The sequence below is a fragment of the Pan troglodytes genome, chromosome 23 (genome assembly GCF_028858775.2).
Source record: "Pan troglodytes isolate AG18354 chromosome 23, NHGRI_mPanTro3-v2.0_pri, whole genome shotgun sequence".
Classification (NCBI taxonomy): Eukaryota; Metazoa; Chordata; class Mammalia; order Primates; family Hominidae; genus Pan; species Pan troglodytes.
This window is the reverse complement of record NC_086016.1, coordinates 51,631,449-51,657,243: the sequence shown is the minus strand read 5'-3', so window position 1 is coordinate 51,657,243 and position 25,795 is coordinate 51,631,449. Positions and strand designations below refer to the sequence as shown.

At 46.2% G+C, this 25,795-nt stretch overlaps 1 long non-coding RNA gene across 1 annotated transcript; it reads right to left on the bottom strand.

The window, feature by feature from the left end:
- Window positions 1-6,304: 6,304 nt before the first annotated feature.
- Window positions 6,305-25,478, bottom strand: LOC107970286 (uncharacterized). The gene is made up of 3 exons (XR_001712809.3): window positions 25,330-25,478; window positions 18,132-18,255; window positions 6,305-7,016 (listed from the first exon to the last, which is right to left on the bottom strand). It is a non-coding gene; the product is annotated as an uncharacterized LOC107970286 (long non-coding RNA).
- Between the last annotated feature and the right edge of the window lie 317 nt (window positions 25,479-25,795).

Below are 25,795 nucleotides of genomic sequence, written 5' to 3'. Positions count from 1 at the left end.
GTTGAAGGGCTAGAGAGCAGAGACAAAGAAGGACTTGTCCTCCAGACACAACAGTAACCTGCCCTGGTCTTCAGCTGCTGCTTGTCTGCAGGTGTCAGACATGCCAGCCTCCATGATTGCATGAGCTCAGTCTGTAAATCTCCCTCAGCCTCTTCTCTGCATGCATGTGTGTGGGGGTCTGTGTCTGTGTATTTACATTTATATTGCACTGGTTGTCACGCACACCTGTCCTGGAGGCCTTGTGGATTCCACTTTGCTGGAGGTCTGGTGGCTGCACTCTCTTGTGCTTGTAGATCTCCAGCAAGGATTCTTTCTAGGTAGGTGCAGCTGGTGAGGAAAGGGGATCTAGGGGGACACCCTTGCTCTCCCATCGGGGTCAGCTTGGGCTGCAGAGACTTCAATTATGGGGACAGTGTCAGCCACCTTATGTGGCTGCACACATCGGCCACAGCAGAGGCATCACATTTGTAACACATCTACAGGCAGAGGTCCACGTGGCCGTTCTGAAGAGCAGAACATCCTGAATGGTGAAGCAAAGGCCTGAGAAAACTCTCCACAAAAGCAATGAGAACATTGACAAAATATGCCCAAGCCAGCTTTTTCAGAACACTGGAGACTCACCAAAGGCTTGCAGCTGTTCAGGGAGTATTCAGGAAAAACAGCTGAATCTTGGTAAGAACAGTGAGTTTCATGGCATTTTAATATCCTGTCCCCATCTTCCTCTCCCTGGTTCCCCCATCTCATTGAAAGCCCATCTCCTTGCAGTCATGGAGCTGGGAAAACCAGCTGCCTGGCCGCGTGGGAGGGGAGAGACTGGGATTCAGAACCCAAAAGCCCCATCTCCAGAGAACTGTCACAGCGTGACATGTCCAGCAGCTCTGTGGGAGGGCCTTGCTGGCAGGGCCTGTCCTGACTCCATCTGCTCAGAGCTCATTGTCCCCAGGGCCTGTGCTGACGATGGTGAGTGGTGATTGCTGAACACGGCGGCTGCCTGAGATGGGACTCCTAGTTGGACAGACAAGAAGCGAACAAGCGCTTTAGCAGGAAAAGCAGGGGAATGAGATGTCCACACGACACTTTGAAGCACTCTGGCGTTTTCCTGGGGATCTGGAGGGGCACTGAGGGCCGTGCCTATGTCCAGAAGAGGCACGAGAAGGCTCTTCTCTCTCCCTGGCTGACTCGCAGCCCAGCGCATGCAGAAAGTGAGGGATGAGGCCACACTGGGAACTGCTGGGTGTTGGCGGCGTGCCCATTCACAAGCACACATCGATAGGGCCTAGTATCCAGAATATGTCAAGAGCCCTCATAGACCCTGTCATGTATGTGGAATCTACATCCAGGAAGCTGTTTTGCAAATATGATTCCTCTGCCGTGGCCGATGTGTGCAGCCACATGGGGTGGCTGACACTGTCCCCATAATTGAAAAGCTCTCTTCACCCGATCATTGGCAGCCCTGGGTGACTGCATGCCCGTGTGGGAAGCTGCCCTGTAAACCCTTCTGTGAGGAGGAGCTGTGCAGGCCTACACCACACACACCAGGGTGGGCTCCCCAGTCCTCGCAAGGCCGGGTCTGTGGGTGCCCCATGCATGCCCACTCTCCTTCAGGGCTTTCCCCGCATCGCAGTGGAGGGACAGCAATCCTGGTTATCACGGAGTGATTCATAATAAAAACCATAGACGAGGCAGTCTAGCAGTTACCCACATAGGCACGATCATCTACATACAGTCCTAACCCTGAATCATGGAGGTTTCACATTTGTTGGCAAAGTAAAATATCACAAACACACAAAGCCCCTGATGCCCTCCCCGTGGCAGGCAGACCTTAGCGTGTCCCTCACGACCCACCTCTTGGTGCTCATGCCCATGTGGTCCCTCCCCTTGAGTGCGGGTGGGACCTGTACTTTGCCTGCAGCACATGGTGAAGGTGAGGTGATGGCACTGCTTCACGTTACGTGAACAAGACTCTGCCTTGCTGCCTGCCTTGCTCTACAGATGCCCCTTGCTACCCTTATGGGGCACAGGGCTACATCGAGAAAGTCCACAGGACAGGGGACTGTGGGTGGGCTCTAGGGGCTCCTGGAATCCTCCAGGGGGTGAAGGAAGCTGGAGAGTGGACAGCAACCTCCAGCCAGCAGTCAGCAATAAAGCATGGCCCTCAATCCTACAAATAATGTGAATTCTTCCAGTAATCCACGTGGACTGGGAAAGGGATTCCTCCCCAGCCAAGCCTCCAGATGAGGCCACAGCCCAGATGACATATGATTGCAGCCATGTGAGATGCTGAGCTGAGGGCCCAGGTGAGCCACACTTGGACTCCTGACCCACAGAGGCTGTGAGGGAATAAACATAGAGGAGTTGTTCCAGCTGCAAGGTGGCTGCAGTTTGTTACACAACAATAGACAATAATATACCTGGCAAGGTCATAGTTCTCCTCTTTTCTCTCCAGAGGAAGCCGTTGTCTTTAAGGTAATAGCCAATAATTCCTCTTTTTTTTTTTTTTTTTAAGACAGGGTCTTGTTCTGTTGCCCAGGCTGGAGTGCAGTGGTGCGATCTTGGCTCACTACAACATCCGCCTCCCGGGTTCAAGCAATTTTCCTGCCTCAGCCTCCTGAGTAGCTGGGATTACAGTCACCCACCACCACGGCCAGCTATTTTTTGTATTTTTAGTAGAGACGGTGTTTCACCATGTTGGCCAGGCTGGTCTTGAACTCCTGACCTCAAGTGATCCATCCGCCTCAACCTCCCAAAGTGCTGGGATTACAGGTGTGAGCCACCACACCCGGCCCCTCTTTACATTTTTCTTAGAAGAATCTCTAGAATTTTAAAAATTATTTTGCATTTTGTAAACGTTTTTGTGACTGTTTATATACGTTTAATACATTTCATAGTTTCTGTATGGTTTTCACTCAAGAGTCTGTTCTGTAGGTTTACCCACATGGACACGTGTATCTACGGCATTAGTTCTCACTCCTGTACTCCGGTTCATCTTCCACTACGAGTTAACTTGCTGACTTATTCTTTGCTGTGGATACTGGGTTATTTTAAAGTGTTTTTTTATCACAAGGAACTAATGAAGATTCTTGTACGAACCTCTGTATACACCAGGGAGGATTTCCACAGAGGACGTATCTAGAAATAAATTGCTGAGTGGTAGGGAAAACACATGTTCAACTCCAGAATTTAGTGCCGAGGTTTGTTTGGAAAGGGCTTCACTGATTTAGGGGTCCGAAACCAGTGCATGCAGTCGGCGGCCGGCACTTGAAGTCATCGGCCGCTTCTAGCTGTGAATCTTCTGGGCTGCCGGTCAGACTGTGATGGAGTTCACGCATCTTTTCAGTGCTGCTCGGAACTCAGCTTTTCTCTTTGTGAATCGTCTGTTCACATTCTTTACCCATTTTTCTACGAAGCTATTTGTCTTTTTCTGAGCAATGTGCAAGGATTTTTTGGTCCATTCTGGAGACTATTCCTTTTGTATTGACACAGATGGAAAATATCTTCTCTTATTCTGTAGCTTATCTTTTTACTTCATTTGTCTTTTGTCAAACAGGACATCTTGATTTTGTGCTATCGCACTGATTGGTTATCAATATTTCCTTCATGCCTTAAGTTTTGTGTGGCCCTGAGGTAGAGAAACCTCGCCTCACCCCGAGTCACACGTATTGTTCCCGCGTTTCTTGCTAAATGCTCCTCCGTGTTGGTTTCTTCCCTGAAATCTCCAACGCACCTGAATTTTGTGCTATGCTAGAGGTGGATCCTCCTGCTTATTTGGTCATCACTCTTCCAATTTCTGGAAATTTCTAAAATTTCTGCATAAAATTTTTAGTTAAAAAAACTGTAACAGTCTCTTCGTTCCACTGGGCTGCATGTGCATCAGCTGTGTTAACTCTGTTTGTGAGGGGTGAGTGATTGACCATTAAGAGAAGGCCCTCAGCACTGCCCTGCACGGAGACATCAGTGAGGTGAGAGAAAGGCAGGGCCCCTCATCGGGGAGAAAGGCAGTGCCACAGATAAGCAAATCCCACGGGGGCCGGGAACCTGCGGGGGCTAAAATCCCAGCCCCACTGCTTCCCAGATGTGCTGCTGGGCTGCTGGGGCAAGCTTCTCTGCACATGAGGCGTTCTTACCTTCGGGGTGTGTACGGCGAAGGCCATTAGCTAAGAGGACTGTGAGGATGTGAGGTTTTCCCCGGGGAGCCTGGTGCGGGGGGGCGGTGGGGGGCTGCCGTGTGGACTGTTTCTGTGGCTTGTGCCCTACGCCCCACATGTTTCCGCCCAGAGGGGCTTCCCGGGAACTCTGGGTCCAGGGGAGGTCACGCTCCAGGGGCGTCCTTGGGCTGTGGTGTTCCCCGCCCCGTCCTACAGGCACCTCTGAGAGCCAGGTAGTAAAGTCACTTATTGTCCCTGGAGCATTCATTTCTGGCCTATCCACGTTTAAATAAAACTTTTATATATCTCAATAATTATATCAATAGATCTTAATCTAGGTAATTAAAATTCAACAAGACATCCCCAAGGATGTAACAAACACCCACAAGCCGTTTTAACGACTGCAAGCTGTCCCCCTGAAGGTATGTGTCCTCGCCCGGGGGTGTGGCACCGTCTTCAGGCTCTTCCAGGACGTGCACCTGGTGGCATGTTTTCATTAAGTATTTTATGAGCCTGCGTTGGATCCTTTAATAAGATGACACGCAGTGCATGACAGAATGCAGGAGGGCCGGGCCGCTGTGCTTGCACGCTGTGGCATGGCTCGGTGAGTTGCTGGCCTTCTCTGAGCTGCTGAAACTCTGGGAGGATGATCCCCAGCTCCAACGGACATTTATCCATTCAGATGACGTCTCCTGCAAACCCGCTCTGCAGGTACGGGGGCAGTGGCTGCGAAGGTTATACAAAGAGGTGTGGAGGGTTGCGGCTTGATGTTCCGTGCGTTCACCTGGCTCTTTTGCTGTGGTGTTTGATGACACCAGGATGCATGGCAGTTTCCAGTTCTGGTGAACCGCGCTTCACACTGGCTGAAGGAGGCCAGGCTGGCCTTCACCATGGTGCATCAGTCAGCCGCCTTCTAAGGGTCTTCTGTAGGGCAGTGGGGAGGGTGGTTAAGGTTGGGGGGCAGTAATGACCAGGGCAGGGCGGGTGCTGTTTTGGGGTGGGGGCCAGCGAGGCGCCCTCTGGCTCAGACAGCCTTGATTCTCTGGTCCTCATGTTTCTCAGCTCTAAAACGGGGGCAATGACGGGACGTGCCTTATAGCTGCGTTGAGGTGATGTGGTGTTGGAAAGTGGTCAGGGAGGTCGAAGAAGAAGCCGAGTCTCCAGCTCTGCGCCCAGGCATCGGAGCTCGGGGACTTTGTCCCTCAGATGGCGTCTGGTCCTGTCCCTTACTCCATGGACTGGGTGTGGAAGTCCTTCAGGGTCGTCCTGTGCCAGTGCTGTGGCAGGAGCAGAGAGGCTATGGGGCAGTGGTCTGTGCTTCTTGGGAACCGAGGGATCAAAGGAAGCAGAGCTGCCCCAGGGCAGGTGTGCCTTCCTTCCCGTCTTCGGTCTGGCTCAGGTGTGGCTGAGATGGGATGGTGCCTCACACCTGCATGGGGAGCCCACCTGGACTAGAATCTGAACCTTGTGGGTCAGCAGGGTTTGGGCCTCCAGCCAGAGGTGAACCTGCTGCCTGTGGTTTCCTGGGCTTCCCACAGAGCCGGGGGCTCTAAGAGGAGTTGGGAGCAGTGAGAGCTCTCAGTAAGGCCTGGAGCCTGATGCCTAATGAGATGCGGTGGCCAGGGCCCAAGGGGCACAAAATTATTCAGCAGAGTTGAGAATTGTTGCGGTACCCACCTCTCCCAGCTATTGGATTCAGAAATGGACTGGGATGCGAGACACTGTGAGCCACGCGAGGGGCTGAGCGTCTGCAGCCGTCATCACAATGCCACTCTTAGGAGGGGACGGGAGGGCAGTAACCCCAGATGACTGTCCCTGAGCAAAATGGAAAGGGGCTTTTTAGGGAAGGGTGGGGCAGGAAAAAACAGGAAGGGCTGGATCAGGCATAGAATCCGGAGGTCAAGACCCATCCCTCCTCCCTCTCTCCCTCCCATTCCCCTCTTCACTCAAAACAGATCTACTCTGCGTCCAAAGTCGCAGCACAGGCAATGTGGGGACAGTTTCATCTCTTTGGGTCCTTGCTCCCTCATCTGTAAAATGAAGGAACTGGATGGTGGGGTCCAAATATCTTTCACTTCTATGGCTTTTTACTTAAAACTCTATATTATTTTACTTATTGAACAGAACTGAGAAGAATTGAGTTTACTTCAGTATCAGTACATTTATGTAAATCCTTTATTGAAACATCCAAGGGTCTTGAAGAATAAATAAAATGCTTATTAAAATGCCTATGTCTTGGCATATAATAGATGTTCAGTAAGTGGCAAGTTACTTTTATTGTTGTTATTAGATAAGACATGAGTGTTATTAATAATGTATAGTCCTTTATAATTAGCATTAATGCTAGCGTTGAACAGGACCATCTAAACTGGAACCGTGACTTCCCTGAGGGGTGCCATGTGGCCCTGATGAGCCTGTGGCATACAGCACTGTATGGGACACATTCGTGCATAGGTCTCTGCCTTGGAGGCTGATGAGCTTTGTGGGCTACCTGAGTGAGATTTTATGCTTTTTATTCCATGGAATCAAAAGAATTAACATTAGGAAGGGTGGAACTATGGAGGAGGGGTTAGCTTAAGCCATTGGAGTATCAATTTCAGGGCAAAGATGATTTAACTTGACTGAACAGAGCACTGCTGGGGAGAGTCAGTGGGTTGGCATCAGTTGGATGGGGAGGTATTTAGGGACTTTGGGATTTAGCATTCCTGCAGTTTTGTGACTGAGAAAGACAGGCTGTGGCGATCGGAGGAGGAGAGGCACCTCTGCCTTGTCACTTTGAGCTCGTGAGGAGGAGAGGCGGGATTCATTTATGTGCTTGGTGATGGATAGGAAACCAGGGTACGTGTATGCCAGATGTTCAGGAGTCGCTTCCTGCAGGGGGAGACAGAACGAACGTCAGAGTGGGATCTTGCTATTGTCCTTCAGCTCAGGCTCAAGTTTGAATTTGAAGCTGGTATTTGTAGAGGCTTATGTTCATGGCATGTCAGAAAAAGCATTGCACAATTCCTCCCCCCATGGCTGCTGATGAGAAAATTCAGAAAGCATTGCCAGCAGGCCTTCTGTGTTACCTTCACGCCACCTCTTGGGGGATCCTGCATGGTCCAACCTGTCTCCCATGCTGTCCACAATCTCACTCTCATTATTAATAAAATGTCACTCCCTAAAGAACTCAATGCAATGATTTTTTTGCTTTATTTACATTAAAATCAACAGATGTTAGCAAGTTAATGTCATTTATTATATAAGATATGATGACAATACAATTAGTATTTCTAAAACTGTAATTGTAAAATTGACCTTATTAAAATTCCACTTCCTCCGTAATTAAAAAAAACTAATTACTTCTAGTAGATGGACCAGAAATGACATTTTCAGTTCATTAATATTCAGCAAATTGTTGTTGAAGATGTTCTTGGCGCCCTGCACTGTCAGGCTCTATCATTTCTGTTCGTTTCTTATTTAAACGTCATCTGGAAATAATAGTTTGCATTTTAACAAGATGTGTATCCATGAATTGATTTTATAAATAAAGTTTTTAATTGCTAATTAATGTGTGGGGCTATGTCTGTGTAACAGTTTCCAGGCATGAATGTGGTGGGGCTGGCGAGCTGATCCCGGCTGCCGGCCTGGATGGAGCCCGCCCGCTGCTGATACTCCTTTTGAAAGCGATGAGGCAGACAGGGACCTCAGGCCACGCTCTGCTGCTCCTGAAAGTCTCTGCCTAATCACTCAGCCTGGAAGGCGGAGGCAAATCAAAATAACAGAGTGTGAACTAGTTGTGTAATTAACTGGGCTCAGCTGAGAAGATTTTTAAAGAACAGAAATCAAGCCATTTAGGGCTGCCCTGGTGCAGTGGTTCTGTGTTCCAGAGCGCAGACACTGTTTGGACTGGGGGCAGGGGAGGGGCATTCTCTCTAAGATAAGGCGGAGCTTGCTGGAAGGGCTGCCATGATCCCATTCTCCCATCGTCCCCTGCAAAGTGACTGTCTTGCCATGTCCAATATGGGCTTGTTTGCAGAGAAGCATTTTCCTCACCAGCTCCCCTGAGTGTCATGATGTCCTCCTGGCGTGTGGAGAGGAAGTGTGAGTCCTGAACTGGCAGCTGCTTCCGAACAGGGTGGGCAGGGGGCATGGGGCCCCCAAGAAGGGGGATGCTGCTTTTTCCAGCAGTGGGGATGCTGGATGCCAAACGGGGTCCCTCACCGCATGCACACTGCACACATTCTGGAGAACCCAGGAGCTGGTGGACGTGAGGAGAAGATGGAGTTGGAAAAACACATGAAAAGGAAGGGGCAGGAAGAGAACAGTTCTAGGTCTTCACATGAGGCAGGGACCCGGGAAAGCCGAGGCTCGTCAGGAGGGAGCCTGGGCCACGTTCGCCTTTGTTTCTGCAGTGCCCTATTTCTCTAGAATCGACATGGCTTCGAGTAGGGAAAAATGCATGCATGTTTAAAGGAAAGAACTTCAAAGATAAGGGGACACCCCACCTCCCTAGGTGGGGATGAGAGTTGTCCCGGGACACTTTCTGCCCACTGTGCAAATAAAGACCACAGCATTGCTGTAAGGAAAGAGTTTAATTGAGGCAAGGCCAGCCACACCATGTGGAAGACAGAGTTATTACTCAAATTGATCTCACTGAGGCTCCTGGATTAGGGGTTTTTCAAAGGTAGTTTGGGGGAAGGAGCTGGGCTAGCTGGGAAATGGGTGCTTGCTGCTGATTTGCTGGGATGGAGATGAAATCATAGGGAATGGGAGTTGGGGTAGCTGGGAAATGGGTGCTTGCTGCTGATTGGCTGGGGTAAAATCATAGGGGGTGGAAGCTGAGGTAGCTGGAAAATGGGTGCTTGCTGCTCATTGGCTGGGGTGGAGATGAAATCGTAGTAGGTGGGAACTGTCCTCTAGAGTTGAGTTGCCTGTGGGTGGGGCCACAGGAGTGGTTGGCAGTTCCAGGTGGAAACCATGTAGGTCAGACATGCAAAAAAACCTGAAAAGATATCTCAAAAGACCCATCTTAGGTTCTACTCTAGTGGTGTTATCTGCGGGAGTAATTGGTGAAGTCGGATATTCTGTGACCTCTAGCATAATGGCTGGTAATCCTTTATGCCTGCGTCTTAGCAGGACTCAGGTGCCTCTCCTTCACCTAGCGGGCGGCTCTCTCATTAGCTTTACAAAGGCAAAAGCTATTGAACTTTGGGGAAAGCCTATTATCATTTAAACTATAACCTAAAGGTCTTCCAAAGTTAGTTAGGTCTAAGCCCAGGACTAATTAAGGCAGCTTGTGAGCTAAAGGCAAGAGTGGGGTGGGTGATATCGATCTCTTTCACTGTCATAATTTTCACACTGATAAAATTTCTGCAAAGGTGATTTCACCTGCTTCGTGCAGCTGGCACAGGACTCTGGGTCATGAATACAAGTGTCTAATACCCACAAGCCTGTCCTCCACAGATCCTTACTTGCAGCTCAGACCAGTGGCGCTCTTCAAGGAGTTGAGTCTAAGAAGTAGGGGGGTCATCTGGACACCCTCACAGAGGTCTGAATATGCAACGGATGTCCTCTCTATCCCATAATAATGAAACATGGGCACTCAGAGCCGGCCTTCTAGGCCACCTTCTGAAACAGCGGGTGCCATTTATCTTCATGCACTCAGAGTCTTCTCTGCCGAAGACCTTTTTCTCTCTACAAGATCCGCATACCAACTCAACACTGCGGGCTAATAAAAATGCCCAATAAATTCAGAATACACCTTCAAACAAGAACACCATATGCAAATGGCAAAGTAATTCCATTGTTAAATGTTATTCCTGAAACACTTGTGTGAGCCAGAGTTATTTAAATTGTAGGTCCAGCATAATTGCTGTTGTGTTTTCTGGCAGCAACAAAGGCTGTAGTCAAACGGCTATAAAATATAATAGGCAGTGCTCCCGGCTTTTGTTTTCCAATGTAAACTACTTGCATTACTATTTACATATCAATGAAACTTCCTTTCGCTAAATCATGCAAATAGAATAGCAGGGTTCTGCACAGTCCAGGAATGGAACACTGGAGATCACTTCGCAAGCTATTTCTTTTTTATTTATCCCAGATCCCCAAACATTTGGGCTGGCCAGGCCTGTAATGCAATTACTCTGAGTCTCTGGCTCAAAAGTGCTGGTATTTATTGTGCCCATTTGATCTGGCATAGATTTAGAGATTAGAAGGCGAGAGATGACTTCAACCCTTTGCTGAATCGCTGGCGCGCTGAGCAAAAGATGGGATTGATTGCAAAGCCGCCAGGGAATGCTAAAGTGGCCTGGATTTTTTTTTACTTTAGGAATTGCATGAAGTCTTTACACTCTTTTTACAGTCAGTAAAATCACAATTTAGTTTCAGCACAAAATATACAGTTATAAAGGGGATGGCCACTGTATTGGTTTGTTTAATGCTGCTGTAAAAAATACCATAGGCTGGGGGCTTATACGCAACGGAAGTTTATTTCCCACAATTATGGAAGCTGGAGGTCCAAGGCAAGGCTGCAGCAGATATGGTGTCTGGTGAGGACCTGTTTCCTAGATCACAGATCAGTGTCTCATGAGGACCCACTTCCTGGCTGACAGATCAGTGTCTGGTGAGGACCCACTTCCTGGTTCACTGATCAGTGTCTGGTGAGGACCCACTTCCTGGTTCACTGATCAGTGTCTGTTGAGGACCTGCTTCCTAGTTCACAGATGAGTGTCTGGTAAGGACCCACTTCCTGGTTCACAGATCAGTGTCTCATGAGGACCCACTTCCTCTTCATAGATCAGTGTCTGGTGAGGACCCACTTCCCGGTTCACTGATCAGTGTCTGGTGAGGACCCACTTCCTGGTTCACAGATCAGTGTCTGGTGAGGATCTGCTTCCTGCTTCATAGATCAGTGTCTGGTGAGGATCTGCTTCCTGGTTCATAGTCAGTATCTGGTGAAGATCTGCTTCCCGGTTCATAGATCAGTGTCTGGTGAGGACCCGCTTCCTGATTCATAGACGGTGCCTTCTCTCTGTGTCCTCATATAGTGGAAGGGGCAAGGGAGCCCTCCAGGGTCCCTTTTCTAGGGCACTAATACCGTTCATGGGGGCCCCACCCTCATGATCTTATCACTTCCCAAAGGCCCCACCTCCTAACACTACTGCCTGGGGGGTGAGGATTTCAACAAATGAATTTTGGGGGAACACTAATGAATTTTGGTTCTCCATTTTTTTCATCCATTTTCTCTATGTTCTTAAACATGGGTAATACAATTATTTTAAAATCCTGTCTGTTAACTCCAATATAAGGATCTCATGTGGGTCTACTTCTATCATATATGTTTTTTCTCCTGATCACCCATCATAGTTTCTTGCCTCTTTTCTTGTCTAGTAACTTTTTATTGTATGATTTTTGTAATCCTCCAATATCATTATTTTCTAGTACACGTGGAAAATTCCCTAACATAGACTGTGCCCTGAGTCAGAAAACAAACCTTAATAAGTTGGAAAGAAGTTAAACAAAGTATGTTCTTGGATATCATTAGCATTTGATTTGGGAAATCTGAATTAAAACATCTTGAGGCAGCAGTACATAGTTATTAGAATGGCTAAAATAAAGAATACTGACAGTACTAAGTGCTGACAAGGATGTAGAGAAAATAGAACTTTCAGACATTGCTGGTAGGATGTGAGATGGTGAGGGCCACTCTAGAAAATAGTTTCACAGCCCCTTCTAAAGCTGAACATTCACTTGCCACATGACCTATTGATTCCAGTCCTAGGTATTTACCCAAGCGGACTGAGAATTTTTTGTCCACATATAGATCTCTAGATAAATGTTTTTATATTGATTCATCATTGTTCAAAACCTAAAACAGTTCACCAAACAGGATATATGGGAGCAAACTAACTAAATACCCTTGAACAGGTGCATGGTTAAACAAACTTCGGCTGTGGAATGGAATACTACTTAGCATTGAAAAGGAATGAATGATTGATGTACATACCACCTGGGCGAATCTCAGAGACATTCTGCCGAGTGAAAGAAGCCAGTATTAAATAGTTACATATTATGTGTGATTCCATTTGTGTGATGTTCCAAATAAGACAAATCTACAGCAATGGAGAGCTGATCACTAGTTGTCAGGGTTAAGGCTAAAAGAGGTATGACTATAAAGAGACACAACATGAGAATTTTGGGGGTGATGGACTTGTCCTGTGTTCTGATTGTGGTGGTGGTCAAATGAATCCATACATACTAAAACTCTTTGAAGTATACACCAAAACAGTCCATTTTACTATATGATAATTAAAAGTTAAAATTAATAAAATATCTATGAGCCACATCCCTGCGCTTGTATTGTTTTTAGTCTGGTAGGTAAGACATACTAAGAATGATCTGAATAATAATTGCACCATTAACTGAATGTCTGCTCCTAAGATCTGTGAGTGATATATACATGTTTAATTTCTAGTAAAGCTCCTTGAGTTAAGTATGATTATTTTAATTTTACCCACATGGAATTTGAAACTAAGTGAAGGCAAATAATTTTTCCGAGACAAGGCTTCAACTAGATCATTCCTGTTAGTTTTTGTACACGAGTGTCTTCAACTTAATGGAAACAAACCAAAGAGAAATGGAAACCAAACAATAAACAGAAATCTTCTTATTTCCCTTCAGCTAATTGTTTTTCTCTCTCTCTCTCTCACACACCCACTGGTGCAAATCATAGTCCCAAAGTCACAATCCCAAAAGGTTAAAATCCCAAATGGCTGCAATCCTGAAAGCCACATTCTGGGGAAGGGATTGGTGTGTTTTCGGTTGTATGTAGGGTCGTTGCATTGTGTTAATCAGGGAGAACTACTACCTTGCTACTGTCATTATCTGAAAATCAATATGGTTTAAAGAGACACATATGAGTGCTGAGTGGACAAGGAGTGGACTTACAGCCTTAATTTTAGATGTCAACCTCTCTGGACTAAGGAATACCTAGAAATGTGGTGGGTGTGTCTGTGAGGGTTTTTCCAGGGGAGATGGGTGTGTGGATCTGGGTGGACTGCGCACGGAAGATTTGCCCTCCACGTCGGTGAGCACCATCCCATTGGCCAGGGCCTGCAGAGAACACATGTGGAAGGTGATGTGGAAGGTGAACTGGTCTCTCTCCGAGAGCTGGGACAGATTTTTCTTCTCCTGCCCTGGACATCGGAACTCCAGGCTTGGACTCCAGGACTTATAGCTTAGGCCCCAGGTCCTGAGGCTTTTGGCCTCAAACTGAGAGTTACCAGCAGCTCCCCTGGTTCTGAGGCCTTTTGACTTGGGCTGGGCCACACTGCCGGCTTCTCAGGGTATCCAGCTTGCAGACGGCCTGTTGTGGGACTTACCAACCACCATAATTGTGTGAGCCAATTCCCCTAATAAATTCTCTCTCATATATAGGTATTCGTATCTTATTGGTCTGTCTTTCTAGAGCACCCTGAATCATACAGATTTGATATCGGAGAAGCTGAATATTCGTTTTTCTTACTGTATTCCTTACAACCTAGTAGAAGGGACCTGCAAAATTGTTCCCTCGCAAAAAGGCTGCGGTCACTTAAGTGGACGATGCTACTCAACAGTGGAAGATAAACGTTTAGAAGCTAATTATCATCGGTGCCTCAAAAGCAGAAAATTGCCTAATTGCAACGACTGAGGAATAACTGGGCTTTTGAATGAACAGCAAACACTTACACAATTTGCAGACCACAGCCACTGCGCAGACACACATGCGGCAAGTGTCTTGAAGATCACAGGAGCCAAAAGGCTGGCAACAAATGTGAGGCGTCTCTTCTGCCAAACCGTTCAGTGGTGTAGGACTCCTGCCTCTTCACACATGGCACTGCTGTTTATTTCATCTCCATGTCATTTCCAATACTGGAGGTATAACTTGTGCGGAGACCTCCAGAGAGTTCTATTTTTTTTTAAAGCCCAGTGTGGTGATGCATGCCTGTAATCCCAGCTACTAGGGAGGTCGAGGTAGGAGAATCGCTTGAACCCCGGAGGCAGAGACTGCAATGAGCTGAGATTGCGCCACTGCGCTCCAGCCTGGGAGACAGTGTGAGATTCCATTTCAAAAAAGAAAAAAAAAAAAAAAAAGAAATGTGACCCTATTCCCTGGAATTAATTGTTCTTTGTCATCCCCAGTCCCCCTCTTCTGTTCAATGGGCCCAGTGGGTCCTACTGTTCTCTGCAGCTGTGACGTCTCCACCATCTTCCATCCCCCCATATCTTCTTCAGCTTCTACCTATCCAGCCAATGTCAGATTTTTCATTATGAGCGGACAGGGTTCACACCACGATTATACCTTCTTACCGCATGCTGTGTGCATTTCACTGTTATTTATGATGGGTTACCATATGGGCGCTCCCCAGGCTAGAAGCTCATGAGGGCTGGCCCGTTTCTATCGTGCACACAGGTGGGAACAGGGCTGGCATGTAGCACATGCTCAGTAAGCTTCTGTGGAATAACTAGATGAGTATAGAAAAGAACAAAACCCATCAAACCTGCGTGGGATGGAGCCTGCGTTTCAAGGCAGTTCTCATCGGCCAGAAAGTCAGGTCATTTCCATTTTGAATCCGACAAAAACGAACATCATGAGACTCCATGTGTAAGGAATGGAGAGTTAAACGGCACGACACACCTCCCTGTGCCGCCCATCTGGCCCTACGTGGCCGGTTGCCAAAAGGGTCACTGTGGATCCATCTGCGGTGCTGGCTGTGACCAGCAAAGCCACCTCCACCCGCACCCATTTGTTGACTCACTCACCCCCTCTGGGCTCTTCTTGTTGGTGATTTTGAGAAATAACATGAAATGCCATAAAGACAGAAGCCACAGGAACGAGGAGAGAAATACTGTGGGTCGTCGGCATGGCAGTGAGTCTGATATGCCTTGGTTCAATGTCTTGTCTTGTCCATCGTCATCATCATGACCATCATCACCACCACCTGATGAGGCAGGGCTGCTGCCCCCATCCCCCTATCCAGCAGGGCTAGCCACAGCTTAGGCCTGTGACAGCAAAGGGGTCGTCATGCCCACTTCTTATTATTTGAAGTTTCACTATTTGGCAGGTACTTGGCATGCTTTTTACATACGTTTCTTCATTTAATCTCCATGGATGGGGTCATTATTATTCCCATTTTACAGGGAAGAAACTGACAGGTGCAGGGGTTCATTATAATGCTCAAGATCACGTGGTTAAAGGAGGCATCTGAGATTAGAACCTGTGTTGGGTGGACTCCAGATTATGTGATCAATATCACTACCCCAGATCAACCCATTTTCTCCTAGAAATCACCTAGATTTGAGGTTGGGATGGCTCAGAGTTGTTGTTGTTCTTGTTGTTGTTCTTCTCCTTCTTCTTCTTCCTCTTCTTCTTCCCTTTCCCCTTCCCCTCCCTTCCTCCTCCTCCTCCTCCTCTTCTCCTCCTCCTCCCCCTCCCCCCCTTCTTCTTCTTCTCCTTCTCCTCCTCCTCCTCCTTCTCCTCCTTCTCCTTCTCCTTCTTCCTTTTCTGTGAGACAGAGTTTTGCTCTTGTTGTCCAGGCTGGAGTGCAATGGTGCAATCTCAGCTCACTGCAAACCCCGCCTTCTGGGTTCAAGTGATTTTCCTGCCTTAGCCTCCTGAGTAGCTGGGATTACAGGTGCCTGCCACCACGCCTGGCTATTTTTAATTTTTAATTTTATTTTTATTTTTAGTAGATACAGGGTTTCACCATGTTGGCCAGGCTGGTCTTGAACTCCTGACCTCAAGTGATCCACCTGCCTCGGCCTCCCAAAGTGCTGGGATTACAGGTGTGAGCCACCATTCCTGGCCCAGAGTACTTTTTAAAGAGTTTAGGCCACACTCTCAAAGTCCTGCCTCCCCTCCCTTCCTTCCTTCAAAATGTTTTTTGTACTAGCTCCATGATCTTTTTGGTTGACTCCAGCACATTCTCTAGGGCTGAGCCTAGATGTGCCCTCCCTAGACAACCTTCTGATCACCCTTGACTATGTTAGGTCGCTTATTTCAAGTTCTTGTTGCAAGCTACAGCTTCCCCTGGCGGCATTCATCACACGAGAGAAAGCGCTGTTATTATTAGATCATTGTTTTCCAGACTAGTGGGAGCTCCAGAGAACAGAGCTTCTTGTGATGGGCCCCTTTACCCAGCTCAGCAGGTTTACCATGGAAAAGGATGGATACCAGGGCCCGAGCTAGAAACACAGAGACATGAATGGTATGGCCCTCCCTCCAGCCCCCAGTGGAAGAAGCAGCATGGTGGCCCCCCTTTGGGTTAGAGGTGCTGAGTACTGCTGCCATGAAGCACAGAGGAGGGGCAGGTGCTCAGTGCCGAGGGATCAGGGATGGTTTCACAGGGAGCTGGGGTCAGTCCCCCACTGAAGGTGAGGAGATCTCACCGTGGGGAAATGGAAGAAGGACTTCTAGAGCTTCTCTGCGGATAGTCTGTATCTGGAGAGCTCAGAATGTCTGACTCCAGACAGTGTCCCCAGAGGTGCCTCATGCGGAGGGGGATCCATGCATTTTTAATACATGAATCGATTGGATTTGGTATTTCTGGCCGATCACGTTTCCTGGTCTGCTTATGCAGTGGTGTCTAAAGCACAGGCTGTGAAGTCAGAATACCTGGGATTGAGTTTTGATTCCTTGCTCATACTGTGTAACTTCAACCAGATGATGTAACCTCATGTGCTTCACTTTTCCCATGGATGTGTTAGGAAGAATAAATAGTATAATTGTCATATTAAATGTGATAATGAGTATTAAGTAGAGTTCCCAGTACATGGATTTAACTATCACCATCACCATTGTTATCATCATCATCATCACGATCATCACCACCATCACCATGACCATCATCACCATCACCACCATCATCACCACTATCATCACCACTGTTGTCACCATCACCCTCATCATCATCACCACCACCATCATCATTTTCGTCATAACTGTTATTATCATCATGATCATCACATTATCATAACAACTGTGATCATCTCCATCACCACCATCACCACTATCATCATCATCATCACCACTGTCATCATTTTATCATCATTATCATTATCATCACCATCATCCCATTATCATAACCACCACCCTAATCATTACCGTCACCATCACCACCATCACCATCATTACCATTATCGTTATAATCATGACCATCATCATCATCACCATTGTCATCACCATCACCCCCATCATTATTATTATCATTGTAATCATCACCACAATCATCATTATCATCACCATTACCATCATTTCTACCATCACCACCATGATCACCACCATCATTATTGTTATAGTTATCATTATCATCATCACCATTATCATCATATCATCTTTATTAACACCTATGTCATCACCACTGCCATAAATGCCATCATTATTGTTACCATTCTCATCACTATCATTACCATCATCATGTTAGAATCATTTTCCTTTCTTGTTATCAAAGTTTTGAGCCATGATATACTTATGGGAAATCTGATATTGACTTGTGTCCACAGGATTCTACAGGTAGCAAACACACATTTACTGTTTTCTAAATTGAATTGCGTTTTGCCAAATGTGGACCATTTGGAAACTAGAAATTACAGAGCTGTTGAATCAGCAAGAACAATGAATTTAACATTTGGACCTTGGCCATTGGCGATTGAACTTTTAGTCAGGTGTTGGACTATAAGGTTTCTGAAAAACTAGTAGGGTCTTCACACATGAGATATTGATGGCCTAGAATCAACCAGGGTGAACGAGGATAGTGTTGGGGCTGACCCGAAGTGGGAAAGGGTGGGATGAGGAATGGGCCACTCAGGGTTCAGTTAAGCTCAGCTTAATGGAATAGTATTCAGGGAAGAGTGAGTAGGCCCATGTTGTGGAAGGCTGGGCATCCGTAAGGGCTGGTGGGTAGCAGGGCGCCTGAGAGCTATAGATTCAGACAAGCCCAGGTAGGGGTCCAAGCTCTGCTGTGTTACCTTAGAATGTTCATCATACTTCTCCAAGACTCGGTTTCCCATCTGGAAAGTCACCATGCTGGGAGACACTGGTTTCTAGGTCTGTTGTGAACACAAGAGGAGATGTGGCAGCTGGAGCAGGCATCTGTGACACAGTAAGGGTAAGATCAGTGGGGATGATCTTGGTTTGTTGCAGTAATCAGAAACCTCAGATCTCTGTGGGTTGACATGTCAAAAGCTTATTTCTGACTCATGCAAATCCAGGCCAGTCCCTCTGTCTCTCAGGTAATCATCCCCCATGACTTGACTCAGAATTCCTCAGGCTGCTCTGACCCTAAGCACCCTCCATTTCAATGTAGGATTGCGGTGGCCAGGCAGCAAAGCACTGGGGGAATCACACCAGCGAGCGAGGGCTCTGGCCCCAAATGGCTTGTCCTGCAACTGCTCAGGACCATCACAGAGCTAGTCACATGGTCCCACCAGCTGCAAGGCAGTGGCAGGCACGAGGGCCCCTGGAGCCCAAAGGGATGAGAGAATTGGGCATAGGGCGGCATGGAGAGCTCTAGCCCATGCCTCAGCTCAAGTTAGGCAGGGTTGCTTCAGGTTTTGTTGTGACTGTTGTAAAACCCATAAAAATGCTTGAAACTATAATAACGTGGGTTTTGTTAAGCCATGTCTGAATGTTCCTGCATCAAGTTGGTCTTATGAAAGTTGCTTGCTCCAGATGGCCGTGCCAGAGTGTCTCGCTTCTGAGGCATAAAGAAAGGAATGAGTGTGGGAGGTGGGCTGTGGAGTTGGAGGGTCACAGAGAGGTCAAGTTTGGAGGAGTGGCCAGAGGGCTCTGAGGCCAAAGAGACCTCTGCTAGAGAACCAGCAAGTGGGGCCTTTATCATCTCCATCACCACCATCACCACTATCATCATCATCATCACCACTGTCATCATTTTATCATCATTATCATTATCATCACCATCATCCCATTATCATAACCACCACGCTAATCATTACCATCACAATCACCACCATCACCATCAACTCGGAGTTGAGAGACTCCGAGTAAGTTACTCCAGGCCTCTGAGTGTTGTCTGCATTTAACATTTTGCTGGGGTTGCAACCTGATTTCAAGACTTTAAAAATCTTGATGAGAAGTGAAAGCTGTTATTTATAATGTGCAAATGGCTTTCAACCTCAAGAGACAGACCCAGCCAAACCACACTGAGGCTGATTATAACTTGGTTTCAAGAAAATTAGCAGGACTGGCCTTACATGATAATTTAACCAAGGAGTTACTTGACATGTTCTACTTGACAACGTAAAAAGAAATTAAATTGTTTAAATTGGTGTAGCTCAGCCAGAGCTGAGCACTTCTTGAATTTCTTTTTCTTGGAAGTTGTATAGGCGAAAAATACATCTTGGCCAAATCGAAACTTAGGTGAACTGGGGTGTGCGGTACAGTTGGTCCTCCAGGAGTTAGGCACAATTTTATCCTAGTAAGCGCTTGTAAGATCTGTGCACATAAGGCCATGAGGCTGTCTTCTTGAATTTTGAAATTGGCCCAGGTGAGTTCACACATGGAGGTGGAAAGAGTGATGGGGGGTGCAGGTCCCCAAGATGTCACTGTGAGAGGGGAGGGAATGAGAGCCCAGAGATGTGGCCTTAGGTGGCAGATTTCAGCATTGAGGACAGAACCCAGTGGTGCCATGGGAGGCAGTGACCTTCAAGAGTGTGAGATTTTCCTGGAGCTAAAGGAGAAAGAATTTGGAAGGCGTGGTGTAAATTAAAAGGCTATGCTCCACTATGGGCGTCTTCCTGTGCCTCAATTCCCCCTCTTACCTCCACAGTCACTCCTTTGCCTACCCCTGGGGGCCGCATCAAGTATTCAACAAAAATTGGTCTCTGTTAGACATCAAGAGTCTGTCATCATCCTAGCCTCCCAGATGGGAAGCTGGCAGAGTTTCCGAGAAGGCAGCTCTATTTGAGGCATCCCAACGATTATGAGAGTGAGGCCAGAAGATGTCACACAGCATGGGATGTACCTGGTGTGACGAGGGAGCTGTGTCTTCACTCTGTACCCCCCGAACCCTGCTCTTGGATATCTGTGCTGATGTGGACACGCTGTTCCACGCTCACCTGCCCCTCTCCTCTGATTGTCAGAACTCCACTGACTCGAGAGAAACAGTTGGAATAAGGGCACAAGGAAATCTATTGTAAATTAATAGCGACAAATTCAAGCAGATGGAGAAAGTGAGAAGCTAATCAAAGTGCAGATCAAAGAAGTGGAAAATGAAGATTAAGGATCTGAAGCTCTTGCAGGCGTCTCGGCGGTTTCTGCTGTTTGCGACTTTTCAGTTGCCCTTTGCACCATTTCCGTGATGTCTTTTCAGTGAGTCACCATCCCTTCCAATACCACCACTGTTCGAATCTCCTCCCAGCTGGGGGAGGTGAAGCTGATTAATTCCCAACTTCCAACCATCACATCAGGGAAGATGAGTCCCAAGTAAAATTGGGCATTTTTGGAATTCAGCAGTGACATCAAAGAACAGAGGGTGTCTGAACTTGACTGAGGGGAAGGCAAATGTTTGAGTGTGTTTTCAAAATTGGTGTTTGGCATTTGGGTAAAAGGAATCTTTCAATCTGTAACTGAAGTCCTGACAACAGAGACAAGTCATCCTGAGTCTCCATCCTTCCAGCAGGTTCACATTGGTGACTCTATCTGGGTTTTCACAAGGTGTCATCCAGATTTACATTTTCCAATTTCAGTGTACATGAAAAAATAATCAATGTGATATTCTCTGCCGTATGATATCCCTGGTAGGCTGCATAAGAATCTAAATTCAATCCTGCCTTTCCCCATATGCTCCCCCACAGGCAGACACAGGCATGCTCATTTTTTGCATTGGAACATGAGTCTATGAGCATAGGATCCTGCTTTCAGAGCAAGAGCAAATGGTTCTTGAGCAGTGGGTCTCAAACAGGGGCTACTCTGACCCCAGGGGATATACGGAAATGTCTGGAAATATTACAGGCTGTCACAACTAGGGGTGGCAGTTGCTACTGGCATCTAGTGGGTGGAGGCCAGGGATGTTAGTAAATGTCCTACAGCACACAGGGCAACTTCCCACAACAAAGAATTAGCCAGACCTCAGATGTCAATAGTGCCAAGATAGAGAAATCTTGTCCTATGATAATTGTCCACAGACAGTAAAAGATAATTCATTATCTGATGATAGTGATGATAGATGATGGTGATGATCATGACAGTGATGATAGTCATGGTGATGGTGATGATGATGATGGTGATAGTGATAATTATAGTGATAGTGATGACGATAACAATGGTGATGGTGGTGATGATGATGGGGATAATGATAATGGTGATCGTGATGGTAGTGATGATAACAGTGATGATGATAATGAAGGTGATGATGATAATGGTGATGATAGTGATAATGATGGTGATGATGATGGTGATGGTGATAATGGTGATGATGGTGATATGATTATGGTGATGGTCATGGTGATGGTGGTTCATTGTGGTTTTGGTGATAGTGATGGTGATAATCATGGTGATGGTGATAGTGATGGTGATGATAGTGATGGTGGTGATGATGATAGTAATGATGGTGAGAGTGATGGTACTAGTGATGATAGTGATGATGGTGAGAGTGATGGTACTAGTGATGATAGTGATGATGATGGTGATAACAATGGCAATGGTGGTGATGATGGTGATGGGTATAATAATGGTGATGGTAGTGATAATGAGAGTGATGATGGTGATGATGATGGTGGTAATGGTGAAGATGATGGTGGTGATGGTGATGATGGTGGTGATGATCATGGTTTTGGTGATAGTGATGGTGACGATAGTGATGATGGGTGATGATGGTGATGATGATAGTGATGATGGTGATAGTGACAGTGATAGTGATAGTGATGGTAGTGATGATAGTGATAATGATGATGGTGATAACAATGGTGATGGTGTTGACGATAATGAGGGAATAATGATAATGGTGATGGTAGTGACAATGAGAGTGATGATGGTGATGATGATGGTGATGGTGATTAAGGTGATGGTGATGATGATGGTGGTGATTATTATGGTGATGGTGATTTAGTCTGATTTAGATCAGACTAAATTATACCACTGGCTTTCCTGGGTCTCCAACTTGCAGACCACATACTGTGAGACTTCTCAGCCTCCATGAGAAGGAGCCAGTTCCTGATAATTATCTATTTATCTATTATCTATCTATCTATCATCTGTCATCTATTTAATCTATCAATCTAATTATCTATCTATCTACCTATCTATCATCTATCCTATCTGTCTAATCTATCCTATCTAATCTATCTATCCATCTATCTAATCTATCTATTATCTATCCAATCTATCAAATCTATCATCTATCTATCTAATCTACTATCTATCTAATATATGTATCATCTATCTAATCTATTATCTATCTAATCTATTATCTTTATCAAATCTATCATCTATGTATGTATGTATTATCTATCTTTATCTATCAAATCTATCACCTATGTGTCTAATCTATCTACTATCTATCTGTTATCTATCTATCTCATCTATCATCTGTCTAGTCTATGCCATCTTATCTATCATCTGTCTTATCTACCTAAGCTATCATGTATCTCTTCTATCATGTATCTATCTAATCTATCATCTATATGTCTAATTTATGCTATCTAATCTATCTATCATCTATCTATCTTATCTATCTATTATCTCTGTCTCTCTGTCTCTCTCTCTCTCTCTCTCCCTATCTAATCCATCTATCCCCTACTGGTTCTGTTTCTCTGGAGAACCCTGGCTAATTACAGTGTCACTCTGGGTATGTGTGGAATTGTCTGCTCATTATTTCAGTCTCAGCTCTGCTGCCTTTTACTGTTTCCTTCTGCAAATGCACTTCATAGTCTCTTCAACATGGCTAAGAGCAGACATATCTGCCATGTCTGGTAGTGAAAACTTTATGGTCCTTTCATTCAGTGCTAAGCCTAACTTTTGGTTATATACATTTACATAAACTCATGAATGACAGTTGGGTGACAGTAATGCTGTCTCCCATGAGACCACATCAAGAGAGTGCTATGGGCAGGTTGGGGCTGCTGGGGGAGGAGACACCTCCTGGAAACCACAGCAGGGGTCCCAGTGCTTTGACTCAGTTTGACTAGGAAAGAGACTTAAGCAATTTTCTCAGTATCCCCAATTCTTTCATTTCCTGGAATTCATCTAAATATGAGACATGTTCCTTTCTTACTCTAGGAGTCCATAAGACATACTTAAAAACAGTCAGTACCAGTGTTTCTGTACAGAGAATCCATCTCTATCTCTATCTCTATCGCCCTATCTATCTATCTATCTATCTATCTATCTATCTATTTTTTAGAGACAGAGTTTCGCTCTGTTGCCCAGGCAGGAGTGCAGTGGTGCAATCTCAGCTCACAGCAACCTCTACCTCCCGGGTTCAAGCGATTCTTATGCTTCAACCTACCTAGTAGCTGGGATTACAGGTGTGCGCCACCCCACCCAGCTAATTTTGTATTTTTTTCTAGAGATGAGGTTTCACTATGTTAGCCAGGCTGGTCTTGAACTCCTGGCCTCAAGTAATCCACCTGCCTTGGTCTCCCAAAGTACTGGGATTACAGGTGTGTGCCACCACACCCGGCTAATTTTTGTATTTTTTTCTAGAGATGAGGTTTCACTGTGTTAGCCAGGCTGGTCTTGAACTCCTGGCCTCAAGTAATCCACCTGCCTTGGTCTCCCAGAGTGCTGGGATTACAGGTGTGCGCCACCACCCCCAGCCAGAGAATCCTTAGATATTTATAGGAGAAGATGCAGGCTGTTTTGGGAGAATTAATCATGTGTAATCCAAGGCTTTGGACGGCAGTTGGTGAGAGAGTTTTCAACACAGTTATTTTTAAGAACCAAGGCAAACAAAAGGGTATTCCTAGATGTGAGGCACTAACAAATCTGGCTATGGATACTCATTCTTGCTCATTTGTTTACACCTCCGTTCCCTCCGTTCCAGTCTGATTGGCCACCAAGGACTTCCCTGGCTGCCCTGTTTAAAATATGACCCTCCTCGTCCCTGCCGGGAGCCATTCTCTCACTTCGTGTTCTTCCCAGTACAAGTCAAGTGGTGCTCCCCACTAGCATGTAAGTTCCATGAGGAGCAGAAACTATTTTACTCACAACCCTCTCCCCAGTGGCTGGAAGGGTACTGGCACAGAGTGGGGACTCTAGGAATATTATATTCTGGCAATGAATAAAAAGAGTACGTGATGAGCGAGCTGTCGTATTTCATATCACAGGTGCGCTCAAAGTTCAGAGAAAGGAGAGAGTCATGTTTTCTGGGAAGCCAGCTGACAGGCATCTCCTAAAGCAAATGTGTGCTGAATTGGAAGGTTGGGCCAGCTTCAGGTGAGGAGGAGTGGGGAAAAAGATCAGGGGGTTCTGAGAGGCAGCAAGGACTTCGGCCACAGTGTGAATGAAGGTCAGAAGAACCTTCAAAGGCACCGGCCAGTTCCTGCCAAACGACTTGTGATGGAAAATCCACTGGAATGTTTGCGCCTCTTCAGTGTTAATAAATGTAGGATGTGCACTTCCATAGGACAAATATGCGCCCTGTTGGGTTCGAGGAGAGGCACTCCCCGTTGCACAGGTAATCGTAAGCCTGTTAATTATGTTATTCAGTCTTCTAAATGCTTACATATCATCTTCTCACTCATTCTTTTTTTTTTTTTTTTTTTTTGAGACAGAGTCTAGCTCTGTTGCCCAGGCTGGAGTGCAATGAATGGCATGATCTGGGCTCACTGCAAGCTCCAACTCCCGGGTTCAAGCAATTCTCCTGCCTCAGCCTCCCAAGTAGCTGGGATTACAGGCATGTGCCACCACGCCCGACTAATTTTTGTGTTTTTAGTAGAGACGGGGTTTCATCATGTGGGCCAGGCTGGTCTCAAACTCCTGACCTCAGGTGATCAGCCCGCCTTGGCCTCCCGAAGTGCTGGGATTACAGGCGTGTAATCCCAGGCCCGGCCTCTTCTTACTCATTCTATTAGAGTCATGCAGCACATAACAACCTTTTGATGCAAGAGGGACTACATACGTGACGGTGGTCCCATAAGATTATAATACCGTATTTTGACTGTACTTTTTCTATGTTTAGAAATGTTTAGATATACAGACACTTACCATTATGTTACAGTTGCTTACAGTATCCCTTATAGTACCTGTACATGCTGTACAGGTGTGTAGGTTAGGAACAATAGGATCTGCCACACAGCCTGGGCGTACAGGAGACTATGCCATCTAGGTTTGAGTCAGTATACTCTACAATGAGCAAACAATGACACAAGAATCACCTAATGACACATTTCTCCCTCCCTCTTCCTATTGTTACGCAATATATGATTGTATTTCCTGACAGAACTGTGCTACAAAGACCCTCCCATGGTGATTGTGAATCTTCCAAATTTTCCCTGTAATCCTTTCAGTTCTTAAAAATATTTTTGAAATTATGTTATTATTTGTATTTAATGTTCACATTCCTGTGTCTCCTTGATCAATTTTCCATTGGCCCTTTTTAAAAATTGGAATTATTCTTTTTGTTGCCTTATGTTATTTTCGCAAGCATATGCCTTGAGTATAATTCTCTTTC